Source organism: Myotis yumanensis, unplaced genomic scaffold, assembly GCF_028538775.1.
Source record: "Myotis yumanensis isolate MYYU_CA2020_CCGP unplaced genomic scaffold, mMyoYum1.0.hap1 SCAF_15, whole genome shotgun sequence".
Lineage (NCBI taxonomy): Eukaryota > Metazoa > Chordata > Mammalia > Chiroptera > Vespertilionidae > Myotis > Myotis yumanensis.
The window spans coordinates 47304063-47318535 of record NW_027223766.1 but is presented as its reverse complement, the minus strand read 5'-3'; the positions used below and the strand labels follow the sequence as shown (position 1 = coordinate 47318535).

At 41.7% G+C, this 14473-nt stretch overlaps 1 protein-coding gene across 7 annotated transcripts in view; it reads right to left on the bottom strand.

The window, feature by feature from the left end:
- SNTG1 (syntrophin gamma 1) overlaps nt 1-14473 on the bottom strand; it is a 121334-nt gene that overhangs the window by 103547 nt on the left and 3314 nt on the right. For 5 of the 7 annotated variants that reach the window (XR_011468242.1, XM_070392301.1, XM_070392299.1 and 2 more), the window contains exons 1-3: nt 12028-12099; nt 10979-11137; nt 9805-10577 (exon numbers count right to left, since the gene is read on the bottom strand). The exons of 1 other annotated variant lie outside the window; for it this stretch is intronic. The gene's annotated coding sequence lies outside the window, so the exon portion shown is untranslated. Of the gene's footprint in view, nt 1-9804; nt 10578-10978; nt 11138-12027; nt 12100-14473 lie in introns of those variants that run through there. One more of the 7 variants, XM_070392300.1, reaches the window with a different exon arrangement.

The window sequence follows — 14473 nt, the reverse complement described above, 5'->3', positions numbered from 1 at the left end:
CACAGTGTCTTCAAGAGAGCTAAACAAAGAGAACGGTAAAATCAAAGAAAGTCACATGTTGCACTGGGTTGCTATTTTTCTTATGTCCCTTTGTAATTATAGTTTCTCTTGCCATATGCTTCTGGAAAAAGCCTAGTCATTGTCCTAAACGCTCCACATTCTGAATACAGATGATCGAATCCTAGTTGTGCTAACATACTTTTGTCCTCCATGTTTCCTGAAAAATGGCAGTTAGATCTAGATTAGCATTTTCAAATAGAAATGTAATACTAGCCACATAGGTTATTTTAAATGCTCTGGTAGTCTCATCTCTAAAAAGTACAGAGAAGCAAATGGAATTAATTTTTATAACAGCTTTAGTGAAGCTAATTGATATTTAACACAGTGCACATATTTAAAGGGTACAATTTAAAACTCTCACCAAAATCAAGATACTGAACACTTGGCCCTGGCCAGTTTGGCTCAGGGGAAAGATTATTGGCCAGCAACTGAAGGGTCCTGGGTTCAAGTCTGGTCAAGGGCACATACCAGGATTGCAGGCTCTATTCCAGCCCTGGTTGGGACGCTTGTGTGAAAGGCAACCAATTGATGTGTCTCTATTACATCCATCATGGATGTTTCTCTCTCTCTTCCTCCCTTCCACTCTCTCTTCCTCCCTTCCACTCTCTCCCCCTGCCTTCCACTCTCTCTAAAAATCAATGGAAAAATATCCTTGGGTGCGGATTAACAAGACAAAAGATATGAACACTTGAACCAATTCTGCATTTTATATTTTAATTACCAAACTGTGAATGATACATCTACAATTCTCTAAAACTGCAAGTTGCATAATAGTTCTTAAAAGATTATTCAGTTCACTATAAAATCGACTCAGTAAAAACAGGGACACTGTAGCAAAAGTGACTGTGATAGTTTCAGCACACTGAATTTTCAAGGCAAATAATAGGAAGGTACCATATATTAAAATAAAAGAAAACATTTCTTTTATGTAAATCAATTTTCAAATTTATTTTTAAATTTGGACCAGCTCTGTTAATGGCCCCCATACTTTCCCATTTCAAAATGCAGTGATAAAACTGTTTAGTAATGGGATGAGAACAGACATCTAGATCAATGAATAAAATGGACAGCATCAAAACAAATCTTTACATCTATGGCCAATGATTTTAAACAACGTGCCAAGATGATTAAATGACAAAAGAATACTTTCTTCAAGAAATGGTGCTGGGACAACTGGTTATCTACATGAGGAAGAATGACAGTGGCCCGTACAACACAGCATATACAGAAATTTTCTCAAAATAGATCAAATACCTAAATGTAAGAATGAAAACTATACAACTAATGGAGCAAAACATAGATAGGAATCTTGTTATCTTGGGTTAGGCAGTGGTCTCTTATTTATGGCACCACCATCACATGCAACAATAAAAAACATACAATAGATAAATTGGACTTTATTCAAAATTTTTTGTGCTTCAGAGGACATTATCAACAACAAAATGAAGAAAACACACACACAAAATAAACCCATATAATGGAAGAAGATATTTTCAAATCATGTATCTGATAAAGTTCTAGTACACAAAATTTATTGAGAACTCTTACAACTCATTAACAAAAAGACAAACATCCTACTTAAAAATGCCCCCCCCCCCAAATTTATAGACATTTATCTGAAGAAGCCAATAACCATCAAAAGGTGCTCAACAGCCCAGCCGGCGTGGCTCAGTGGTTGAGCGTTGACCTATGAACCAGGAGGTCATGGTTCAATTCCCGGCCAGAGCATTAACTGAAATGTCTTCTTAGAAAAATCAATAATTGTGTGGGAGCTTATTGAATTGTTTAAACTTTTGCCTTAATTCTTAGAAAAGTTTTGTTGTGTACCTAGTGCTCTTAGAGCAAAAGTAAATGGTATAAAACAATCTTCATTATTGGAATGCCAGAGTTTAAAACGATTATTACTTGTCCAAAATCCTTTGTTTTATTGCCCTTTGCTGTTCAGTGTACAGGTGCATTTATAGGGAAATATTCTGGTTATCTAGTACCTCATAACAAACTACCTAGATGTGAATGTTCAAAACACCATTATTCAGAGTAGCCCCGAACTGGAAACAACCCAAATGTCCTTCAATTTTGTTAGATAAGCCCACAAAACAGTACACTCACATCATGCAATACTGTCCAACAATGAAAAGAACCTTCTGGCACATGCAACAATGCTGATGCGTCTCAAAGGCCTTGTGTTGTATGGGAAAACAAAAGTCAATCTCAAAAGATTATATACTGTATGAATCTGTTTAAAGAACAATCTCAAAATAACAGAACTCTAGAGATGGAGAAGAGATTTGTGTTTTCCAGGAAATTGGGGAGTAGACCACACTATTAAGAGTCAGAACAAGGAAGTCTATTGTGGTGATAAAACTATTCTCTATCTTAATTGTGATGGCAAATGTATACATGGCATAAAGTACATAAAATGACATACACATATGACTTCAGATAAAAACTGAAGAACCCTGCCCTAACCGGTTTGGCTCAGTGGATAGAGCGTCGGCCTGCAGACTGAAGGGTCCCAGGTTCGATTCCAGTCAAGGCATGTACCTTGGTTGCGGGCACATCCTCAGTAGGAGGTGTGCAGGAGGCAGCTGATCGATGTTTCTAACTCTCTATCCCTCTCCCTTCCTCTCTGCAAAATATTAATAAAATATATTTTTTAAAAACTGAAGAACTCTTAGTAAGATTTATAATCTATTTGACAATGTGCCAATAGAAATTCCTGGTTATATTGCTGTATGGTAATTATGTAAGATGTTACCATTGGGGAGGTTGAGTGAAGGCTTCATGTTAGCGCAGTCGGCCTGGCGGAAGTGGGGGGGGCGGCGCGGAGAGGGAGGGAGGGAGGAGGTCAATGCGGGGAGGGGAAATGGAGACATCTGTAGTACTATCGACAAATAAACATAAATTTTTTTAAAAAAATAAAGAATCTCTGAACTTCTTTCGAGTCTATATTTAAAAACAAATATAAAGTTAAAAAACAACAACAACAACCTTGTTATCCCTAGCTGCATCTAAGATGGACATTCAATCTCATTTGCTTGAAATTCGGGAAGACTTAGAACTTACCACTTCTCTACCTTCTCCACATCCTAGGTTACTAGTTTAACCTGAACTATGGATCCATAAAGAGATATTCATTGAACAGTATTCAGTTATGCTTTACTGTTCTTGGAGTATCATCACTGATTAAACCATAATTTACAGCTCTATTTCAACTATGTCATAAACTAAATTTGAATCTTTTAACAAATTTCAGAAATTTTCTCAGAGTCAATTTCCTAACCTGATAATCTGTGACTACATTTCCAACTCTACCTTGTGATTCTAAATATCCTTGCTTTGTCTTAATAGACGCCAACCTTCTTGAGATCAGAGGCCAAGCTTAGTCTTTAAAAGTAATTTATAGTGGAGGGAGGGGGGAAAGTAATCTAAACTGTAACATTCTGCATGCTGAGGTAGCCTACTTATACAAACAGACATGGTGAGTTATGAGTTGTGTTTGCTTCTGTTCATCAGTATTCTGACCACTTGACTTGAAATTTAGTTTATGACTGAGTTCTGGCAATGCCAGCAAAGCAAGTATTGAACTCAGATTATTTCTAACAAACTATTTTTTTCTACAAAGTAAAATTTACTTTTATTTATGAAAGACTTAAGAATTTAAAATGGTTGAAATGTATCTTCATATGTTAATACATGAATCTTGTTTTATAATTCTATATACTGTATAAATTGAAAGAGCTTTCAGCTTCTTTATTACTTAAATAAATAAAATTTTATTGGTTTCCCGGAGCTAGTAGATACACTAATCCCATTCATTAAAATTTAACCTGCCTTGAACTTCCTTTCAAAATACCCTCGAAAATTTCAAAACCCCTGGTATTATAGAAACATATATATTGCTTTAACAATTTAACATGTAGATGTAATGATGTTCTGTAATGTGTTTAATTAGCATCATCTGTTAAACATTCATTGCTAACTCACTTTATAACGTGCTTTATTAAAAGTCATTAAAACCTGCAGCTGCATCCCGTAATCATTTTCTAAATATAAAGACTGCATTTATAAATGATCTCCTTGTTCAAAATACTGCCACACACTCACAAACTCTTTGTTAGAAGCCAGAATGCTTTTATTCCTTACAAAAAGAAATGTGAAGTAATTCATCAGATGCCAAATATTTTTTTGGCCACATGTCAGCCTTGTTCCAAGTGTTCAGTCTTTGTGCTCATTAAAAATAGTTATAGTTTTAGATTGATGCTCAGAACTTCTATTTATTTGAGTGCCATCTTGCTCATAGGGTTCAATCTCTTAATAAGTATCCTTGATAAACCTGTAAAAGCACAACGATTTGGCTCAGCTCAGCACATTGAAGTAAGGTTCTTATGAAAATATTCCGGAACTACACAATGAGAGAAGAAACTGCCTTCATTTTGAGATTTGTTAATTCTGTTCAGGGGGGAAAAAATAGCCTATTGGGGGTTTTCAATGCTTGTGTAAATAATGTAAATGATTTCTAGGCTTCATTCAATCATTTATTCTATGATTATACTTCTTTTATGCATGTGCAAGAAAACAAGTTCAGAAAAAATAAAATTTGGATAAAATTTCAAGAAATTTAATTTTCACACAAATAATTAAAGTGTGTGTAATAGAGCTGCTTATTTCTCACAACAATTTCTTTTAAAATCTTTAGCAGTTGTCAGTATTTTTGACAGTATTCCCCCAAATAATGTAACTGGTAGAAGAGAAGAAGGGAGAAGGAGAGAGAGAGAGAATCATTGATTGGCTGCCTCCTGCAAGCCCCCTACTATGGATTAAGCCTGCAACCCAGGCATGTGCCCTTACGGGAAATCAAACCGTGGCCTCCTGGTTCAAGGGTTGATGCTCAACCACTGAGCCACACCGGCAGGGCAATAATAAATATTCTTAAACCAGCTTCTACCTGCATTAAAATATGTAATCCACTAAGAGATATAAGAAAATTGATGCTGAATTAGCACAGAAAACATATTATCTATACTGAGAGTTCTTAAATAGAAGAGGCATGCCCACATATTGTAATCAGTAGGGAGGTTTTTGAGGAGGGAATAAATGAATGCTACTAAAGATTACTTATAACTTAAAGATCTAGCACTTCCATTTCCAAAACACTCTCAAAAGCATTCTATTGGGACTTTCCAATATTTCACACAATAGGCATTTGCACATTCATCCCACAAAGATTTAGATGTCATATTAGAATTGTACCTTAATCCGTACAGTATCCCCTGTACTGTACGGACAGTATCCCCTTTTACAGAAGAAAAGTTAAGTTTATTGGGTCCAGTGACTTGCCTAAGATCTAATGACAAGCATTCAAGAATCCTAATCTTTGGACTGTCAAACAGCACTCGTTCTGCTACATCATGCTAGGTAACATATTTTACACCGCAGCATGTCGTCTCTTTGAGCACACCCCCTGTATAACTCATTCACCAACACTAAACAGGAAGAAAATAGTAAATAAGAATAGCATTTGAGTGCTATTCTATGACTCATTGTACAGGTTTCTGGGGAGCTGAGATGACTATAAAAAATCATTTCCTGCCGAAACCGGTTTGGCTCAGTGGATAGAGCGTCGGCCTGCGGACTGAAAGGTCCCAGGTTCGATTCCGGTCAAGGGCATGTACCTGGGTTGCGGGCACATCCCCAGTGGGAGATGTGCAGGAGGCAGCTGATCGATGTTTCTCTCTCATCGATGTTTCTAACTCTCTATCTCTCTCCCTTCCTCTCTGTAAAAAATCAATAAAATATATTTAAAAAAAAAAAATCATTTCCAGGTTACAACATACTCTTCTTCACTAGTAGCTTTACCTTGCTTGTTAGAATTGGGTGAATAAGCAGTTGCTTGCCTGGAATTTACATCTTTAAAATGACACAAAAATAAAAGTCAGTTCCTGAAGGCCTTCTTCAATTCTAGTAATTATCATCTCATACTTTTATATTTTTTGATATACACATACCTTGATTCAAATCACCCCAAAATTTCTAAGGCAAACTCTGGACATTGAAATCCAATATGATCTGTAGGTATCAGTAATGACATTAGAAATACCCAGTTAATATTCAGATGATCTACACAAAACGTTAAACAAGAGGTTGTTTTTATAATATTTTATAATTTAAAGATTCAGGCCAGAACTCCCTGTCCCACTTGCCACACACCATTTCTTGTCAAAAAAAATAAATAAAATCAATTGGACGGATGCCAGGGCTCATTTCTGATTATCCTCTGGTCCTATATACACTTTACATTTCCTGTTTATGCAATCCTATGTCACTTTTCTCCTTTGCGTCTCAAATGTAAGCAAAGGTCAACAACCTTTTACCAACAAAGCAGTGTCAGCACCACCACTGCCCTCACCCAGGTAGGGGATGCTGAATTACTGTGTCTAGTTCTCTGCAGACCTCAATGGTTCGTTTTCCCTAATGGGCCAAAATAACTATCAAGCAGTTTCCTTTACTGGGATCTGAATATCCTAGAATAAAGCATTGATTTAACTTTAAACACAAGTGATTGTGTGCAAAAAAAAGGTTTGCTAACATTAACACCCACTCTTCTTGGGGAGGAAGCACTTAGAATTAGCATCTAGGTGGGCATTAAATTGATTTACCAAACTCTATCTCGATGGGAATGACATTTCTGCAAACATAATGATTGTTATGAGCTTCCGTGCACTTTGCCTGAGCTTGGAAGGCTGAATTCGAGTTATTAATTTCTATAACTAAATCTCCAAAGGATTTAGGCAAAGATAACTTTTACTTTGTGCCGTTTCACGCACACATAAGGGGAGCCTGCCCTCTGTACCACTAGAGTAGTGGTTCTCAACCTTCTGGCCCTTTAAATACAGTTCCTCATGTAGTGACCCAACTATAACATTATTTTCGTTGCTACTTCATCACTGTAATGTTGCTACTGTTATGAATCGTCATGTAAATATCTGATATGCAGGATGGTCTTAGGTGACCCCTGTGAAAGGGTCATTGGACTGCCAAAGGGGTCGCGACCCACAGGCTGAGAACCGCTGCTGACTAGAGGGTAACCATGGCCACATACCCACAGGATGCTTCCTAAAATTCATTTTCTGCTTTCATTTTTATGAGGTGCCAGCCACGAGAGTTTACGTTAATTGATGACCAAAATATCAGCCTAACAATATACCATACATTTCTTAAAGCATCATTAATTATTTCATGAGGCAGTTTCACTTTCACATCTCTCAGGTTAGAGAAAAAGAAAATCATGTTGTGTTAGGAGCACATCGTAGGTCTCCTAGGAAGGAATCCAAATCCTCAGATGATGGTCATTTCTCTTTTATTTTTATTTATTTCAGAGAGGAAGAAAGAAGGAGGGAAAGATAGAAACATCAACGATGAGAGAGAATCATTGATCGGTTGCCTCCCTCATGGCCCCTCCCTGGGGATTGAGCCTGCAACCTGGGCATGTGTCCTTGACTGGAATCGAACCTGGGACCCTTCAGTCTGCAGGCCAATGCTGTTTCCACTGAGCCGGACTGGCTAGGGCGATGGTCATTTCTGACCTATAAACAGCAATACAATCCCCAAGCAGCTCAATGACACAGATGTCCCGGCTCCCTTTCTGCTAAACGAGCAGGCTCGTGGTAAATGGTAAGTGCCAGTGAAGAAGGATTTTCTTCCCTCCGAGTGTAATTGCTACTCTCGGCCAATTCAAAACAAGGGCCCATCAATCTACCAACAAATACCATCTTTCCTGGCTCGGGATTTCTGTGCTGAAACTGAGAAGGAAGGTATGTATGTATGGGTATGTATTAGGAGTACTTCATTATCGTTTAGATGTGACCTACAAATTAAAAGAAAAAACTAAGGAACTGTAGTTTTTCAGAGGGGCAAACTCTTTCCACAGTGTTGGTTATGCATATAGCATCATATGTGCTTCCATGACTGTGAAAGTCCAGCCTTGCAAGTCAGCACTCTCCACAGAACTGAATGTGTGCACTGGAATTGATGGAGCCCTTAGTGAAGTGTCAGGCGAACGCTATAAATCTGTGTAACTTCTTTTACCTAAATGAGTCCTTTTCATTAAAGTCCTTTTCATCAAGGTCACTATGAAAGATGGTAGTTTTAAAGCTCTAGGGGAAGACTCCAGAAATAAGAATCAACAAAAACAGATTTAATGAACACTTTAAAGTTTATGGTCTGTCAAGAACCTATTTTCCTCTATCACTTTTCTGGATTTTAGTGACAGGTTTATTTTATAGAACTAAGTCAGAATGCTATAAAAACCCAGCTCTCCAAAAAGGCACACTAAAGCCCTAGCTGGTTTGGCTCCGTGGATAAAGTGTCAGCCTGCAGACTGAAGGGTCCTGGGTTTGATTCTGGAAAAGGGCACATGCCCTAGTAGCTGGCTTGATCCCCAGTAGGGGGCGTGCTGGAGGCAGCCAATCAATGATTCTCTCTCATCATTGATTTTTCTATCTCTCACTCCCTTTCCCTTTCTCTCTGAAATCATTATATATGTATATATGTGTGTGTGTGTATGTGTGTGTGTGTGGGTATATATATACATATACATATATATATATATATCCTATATAATAAAAGGATAATATGCAAATTGACCCTAATGGCAGAGCAACCAGGAACGACCGATCGCTATGACGCGCACTGACCACCAATGGGCAGATGCTCAATGCAGGAGCTGCCCCCTGGTGGTCAGTGCGCTCCCACAGGGGGAGCTCTGCTCAGCCACAGGCTGGGCTGATGGTTTCAAGCGCAGCAGTGGTGGCGGGAGTCTCTTCTGCCTCCACAGCAGGCAGTGCTAAGGATGTCCAACTGCGGCTTAAGCTGTCAGTCAGACATCCTCAGAAAGGTTCTGGACTTCGAGAGGGTGCAGGCGGGCTGAGGGACCCCCCCCCCCCCCATCTCAAGTGCACGAATTTTCATGCACCGGGCCTCTAGTGTGTGTATGTATGTATGTATGTATGTATATATATATATTTAAAAGGCACACTAAAGCTTCTCACTTTCTGCTTTCTGGCAAATGCATTTTAAACCCCACAAGCAGTCTTAAGCTTTAAAAGGCAGGAAAGACCACACTAAGTAAAAATGTGTGTATTTTTTAGTTAAGATTCTACAGGTGCAGGTATACTAGTACTTGGGTGTTCAGGTGGAAAGAAGAATCAGGTGTGTATGCATACATGTGTTTGTTCCTGTGCATTGTTTGGCAAATTATAATCATCTAAAATATAATAGATGAAGTGGTTAAACAATCTCTACTTGATACTTTTTGAATTTTTCATACCATGTAACACAGACAAGATCACTTTAAACTGCAAGTATAAGATAAAAAAAACAACCCTCTTAATGAAAGTCCAGATTTTGGAAAACCAATCCATACATAAATTTAAAAGTATGTTAGGCCAGCAATATAAAAATACCCAAGAAAGACTTTGCTGTAATTATATAACCCAATATAAATTCTTTAATATTCTTGTCATATAAGGGACTTCAGAGAAATAAAATATTCAACAATAAAAATACTCAACTAGATTATTAGGCAAGAGATTTCCAAAGATCATGATGCAGGAACAATTATTTAAAAATCAAATTGTTTATCTACTTCATCCACAAGGAAAAATAATACTGTATATCTCTTTCTGCGAAATTCTTGAAAAAGTAGGGTTGTAAACAAACAGAAAAAAAAGTCTTATCACTTACCTGCCCAGTGAAAGAATTAGATGCCTGTTCGTTTCTCTAACGTAGGATTCTGAATAGTTCTGGAACCTCCTCTCACAAAGCTACCAGTATATCCCAAAACAGGGGCCTTCTCTCGTGAGCATTGTTTATTCCAAAAAGTGGGGGCCTTTGAGCACCTCGATCCTCACTGCAGAGCCCATGACTTCCCAGAGCCTCAAAGAACTTGGACTTCACTCCTCTGTTTGCATGTCTCCCAGGCCCCCACGGAAAATTATTTTTGAAGTTGCTGCCGAGAGTTGAACCTGTGCAACAAGAGCACTCCTCCGAGCCCCGAATGGTCGCTGTAGCAGGTGGGTAAGAAGCGTTGTTGTTTTTCCTCTACTTAGAAGGAAAGGGGAGACGAGGGGTTACCGGGAGGCGCCGCCTTTCAGATGCGAGGAGCAGGCAGCCCCGCTGCCGGCGGAGGCAAGGACAGCAGCAGGGGCCGCGGCGGCGCAGTTCGGTCCCGGTGGCTGCAGCCCAGGCTGGAGACGCTGTCCATCCCCTCCGGTACTGAAGCTCGGGGGCTGGGAGCCCACCTGCAGCCGCTCCCCAGATCGCTCTCCTCCAAAGGGCTTCCTTGCCTTCCGGCCTCACCTTTCCCCGGGCGCCTTGTATTTGGGGAGGGGTTAATTGCTTCTCCACAATAATATCCTCATCCTTGTTTGGTGGCGATGTTTCCCGATATTATTTGACGTTGCAAGTAGGAATCCATGGAAAATCCGATTTCAACCTTTCCTGACTTTTCAGTGGCTCTGGACGAGTTTCCCAATGATACAAATGAAGGAGAGAGGGGCGGGAGGAGGGGAAGAGAAGGAGAGAGGGGGAGAGCGAGAGAGCGAGAGAAAGAGACAGAGAGAGAGAGGAGAGAGGGAATGAATACAGATTATGCATCACAGAAAAGCCCGAGCTTCTTTGGGTCTCTCATTACATAAAACGGAAAGGGTCTATGTTGGAAGACTCTGCCACCTTGATTACCAACTCGGTGAACCACATTTAAATTCTGAGAAACCCCACTTGAAATTCCTAGATTAAACACAGTAACGAGGTCGTGGATTCTTCTCTGACCCTCCAAGCCAAAACGACAGCTTATTGCACAATAATAATAATAAGAAGAAGAAGAAGAACGAAAGAAAAGGCATCTCGGCGCTGCTACCTTTTCAAACGCGGCTGAATTGGCTCCGAATCCTTGCAGAGCAGCTAAGCGAATCCAGCTGTGTCAGGGCTCCGGCGCCGGGAAGACACAGCTGGGCGAGCCGGAGCCTCCGAGGCTGCATCCCAGGGAGCGCTCCCCTGCCGCCCACAGTCCTGGATCCTGTAAGGAGCGGGGAGTGGAGGGTGGGGGGTGGGGGGTTGATGGGGGAGGGCGAGAGGAGGGAGTTTGCGTTCACAAAGGATCAAATAAGGAATACATAGAGTCATCCCCGCCCTTTTAAAGCCAGAGCTACCCCCATCGCCGCCGGCTCTCCGCCTGGGGTTCAGCCCTTTTCCGCGGACTCTGCTCCCACACCGCCCCCCAGGCTCCCAGGTCCCGAGTCTGCGCTCTCCCCTGCTCTTGCCGGCTCCTGGCTCCAGCTCTGCGCAGACCCCCACTCCCGCCCGCTGCACCTGCTGCGAACAGCCGCGCAGAAGGAAGTGCGTGGGTGGTCCCGAGGGCAGTCACCCGGGGCCCCGCCACCCACACTTGGCAAAGGGTGCAGGCGCCGGTGGGGTGGGATTGTGGAATAGAGATACACATCGCTGAAACTGTGGGGAAACTGATCAAAACCATGGCTACGACCACTAAGGTAGACTGGTGAGGAAATTCGGGAAGGAATGACTAGGGGTCCCGGGGGGAAGAGGGTAGAGAGAAACACGGATTTGTCCAGGGCGGTAGGATAGCGGCTGTCGGCTGTCTCTGGGCCCCCTTCCCTGCGAATTGCACCGATTCCTCTTCCTCCGATTCCGACCTCAGAGAGGAGGAGGTAGAGGCAGCGCGATCCCCACAAGCTGACGCCCGCCGATCGCGGGAGGGGAACCCGGCCTTAGCGGGGAGCTGCCCGCGCCCCCGGGGGGTCGCTGTTCTCCCGGGTCCCCGCTGAGCTGAGCCGAGGCGCGGCGAGCTAGGCCCGCGGGGGCGGTGGCAGCCACGGCGCTACCAGGCGAAACGTCACCAAACAGGGATCGTTTGGGAATGAAAATCAAGCAGGCAGGTTATTTACTCACAGGAAAAGTCCATGTGTTCATTGGACCGGGCCGGGTCGCTGCCGCGCGGATGCCCTCGCATCCCCAGTTGGCCAGCAGCCCGCACCGCCCGCCTCCCGGCTCGGGCTGGAAGCGGCCCTCGCAGCGCGCTGGACCCGCTGGAGCCGCGAACGCCGCGTGGGGCTGCCACGCAGCCGTGCCCGCCGTGGGAAGCAGCCCTGTCAACGTCCTCTCGAAGGCCTTTGGAACAGCAGCACCGTGGGAAGGTGTGAGGGAGTCTCCCCAACCGTGTCTGTTAAAGCCATCCGACCTCGGCGGGATGCACAAACCTAGAATCTGTGACTTGAGGCTCAGTTGGAAGGCTTGTGTTTTGCTCTGCGAAAATAGACGGATTGCTCTGGATTGTGGCAAAGGAAGTTTCCCTTTTCCCTTGGAGAAATGTAGACACACGCATGCTTCTTGCAGCTGCATAGACAAGGGCTTGTCATCTGTACAGATAAGTTTCCGAGAGTGCTGGGTTTCTGTTGGAGGACTGAAACCACCCCTTGGTGTGGGGGCTACTCTCTGGTGCCACCCTCCCTGGACTGGAGCATAGAGGCTTTCTCCCCCAGGATGTCATGCTTTGCTTACTCCAGTTGACTGGATTGATGGTTTAAATTATTTTCTCCCGCAATGTAGAAGCAAGTGAAACGTGGGGCTCGGGGTGCAGACTTTTCTTCTCTCGGGTTCTTGTCCAACAGAGATGAAGCATAAATTCGTGGAGTACTGGTAAAGGCTTCTTTAATAAAACATGTAGAAGTTTATTGGAAGCATATACAAACTCCATCTGGGCAGGGGAAAAGCCTGTTCTCTCTCCTCTCTCTCTAATGGGAAAAAAAATCTAAAATCTAAAAATCTGTCTCATGTCCCTTTGTCTCCAGTTTCTATATGCTCTTTGTCTGACCCTGACGCTTTCTAATTGGACCCTTCCTCAATTTAGGACCCCCATGCTTTCCTCACTGGTCATTCTGCTTCAAAGCTCAAAGCCCAGGTGGTGCCTCCCCCCTTTTCCTCTCCCCCTTATCTTGCAACATTCCATATCCTGTGACTTTTTTTTTTTTATCCTTCGTAAATGTGTGTCTTCCTCCTTATCCTGTGGCATTTCTGTAGCCTTCACATATCCATCTTATCTGTTCAGGTTGGAGTTGCTTTTGATCTCCCCTCTTATGGCTCTCTCTCAGTTGTCCTGGCTGGAGATGTTTTATTTCCCCTTATGGCTCTCCAAGCTGCTCAGGTCAGGACTGCTTTTGATCTACCTTATAGTTGCTTTAATTGCTCGGGCCAGAGATACTGCTGTCCTTCACATATGCATTCCTCTCCCATGGACCCTCTTTATTCCCTAAGCCTGCCTGTTTTGTCTCTAAAATTCCTTTCACAAGGATAATGGCAGAAATGTAACACACCAAATAAGAGCATATAAATGAGGCACAGAGTACCAAGATGTTCCTAATGAAATGCATAGGCACTTGATTCTTCAGAGCTTGAGGAACACACCCTCTCTTCCTGAGCACTGGCTGACTTCAGCTATCTCTCTCTCAATCTTTCCCCTCATTCATTCATATCCTCTCTCTCTCTCTCTCTCTCAAAAAAAAAAAAAAAAGAGTTGATTAATTTGAACTGTCATTTCCAGGAAGATAATCTAGTTTGATGTCTTTTTTTTTTTGAAAAAGCAAAGTCCACTCCTTATTTTCCTCATATTAGTTATGAGAACTAAGATGATGAAAATTAAAGGCAACTTAACAACTGATACTACAAAAGAATATAAACAAAGTACCTCAAAATTAGGGAGCAGATAAACTAAGATGAATTAAAGAAATATCACTCTTGGAGAAGAGTTTTTGAAGTTCATTAATGAGAATAAAAATTTAAATGTAAATTTTTATTTTCATATTAAATTACTATTGTTTTAAAAATGTAAACATAGTAAAATGTGAATGTAAAACATCAACACAATTATATTCACAAGAAAATTTAGTACCGCTGGGTGGCTACTGAGAATCCTAAAGCAGGTCATTCAATCTCTTGTGAAACATTTTGAGCACAAATTTAAGTCCTTAGAAGGAGAGAATTTGAAATGCAAAGCAAAACCTCCATACAATATGATCTAAAGTCATGATATTGCATATGAAACTGACACTGGCTATCTAACTTACACAGGACTCAACTATTTTGAGCCATTTTGACACCATATATAAAATGGTAATATAATTTCTGCTAACCTCATTGAATCCTCATACACACACACACAACAATGTGCATAAAAACTTGTATAATTCTATAAAAATATGTAACATAGCCTGGCTGATGTGGCTCAGTGGTTGAGCGTTGACCCATGAACCAGGTCAGGACACATGCCCAGGTTGCAGGCTCACTTCCCCAAGGCATGCAGGAGGCAGCCAATCAATGATTCTCATCACTGATGTTTTTA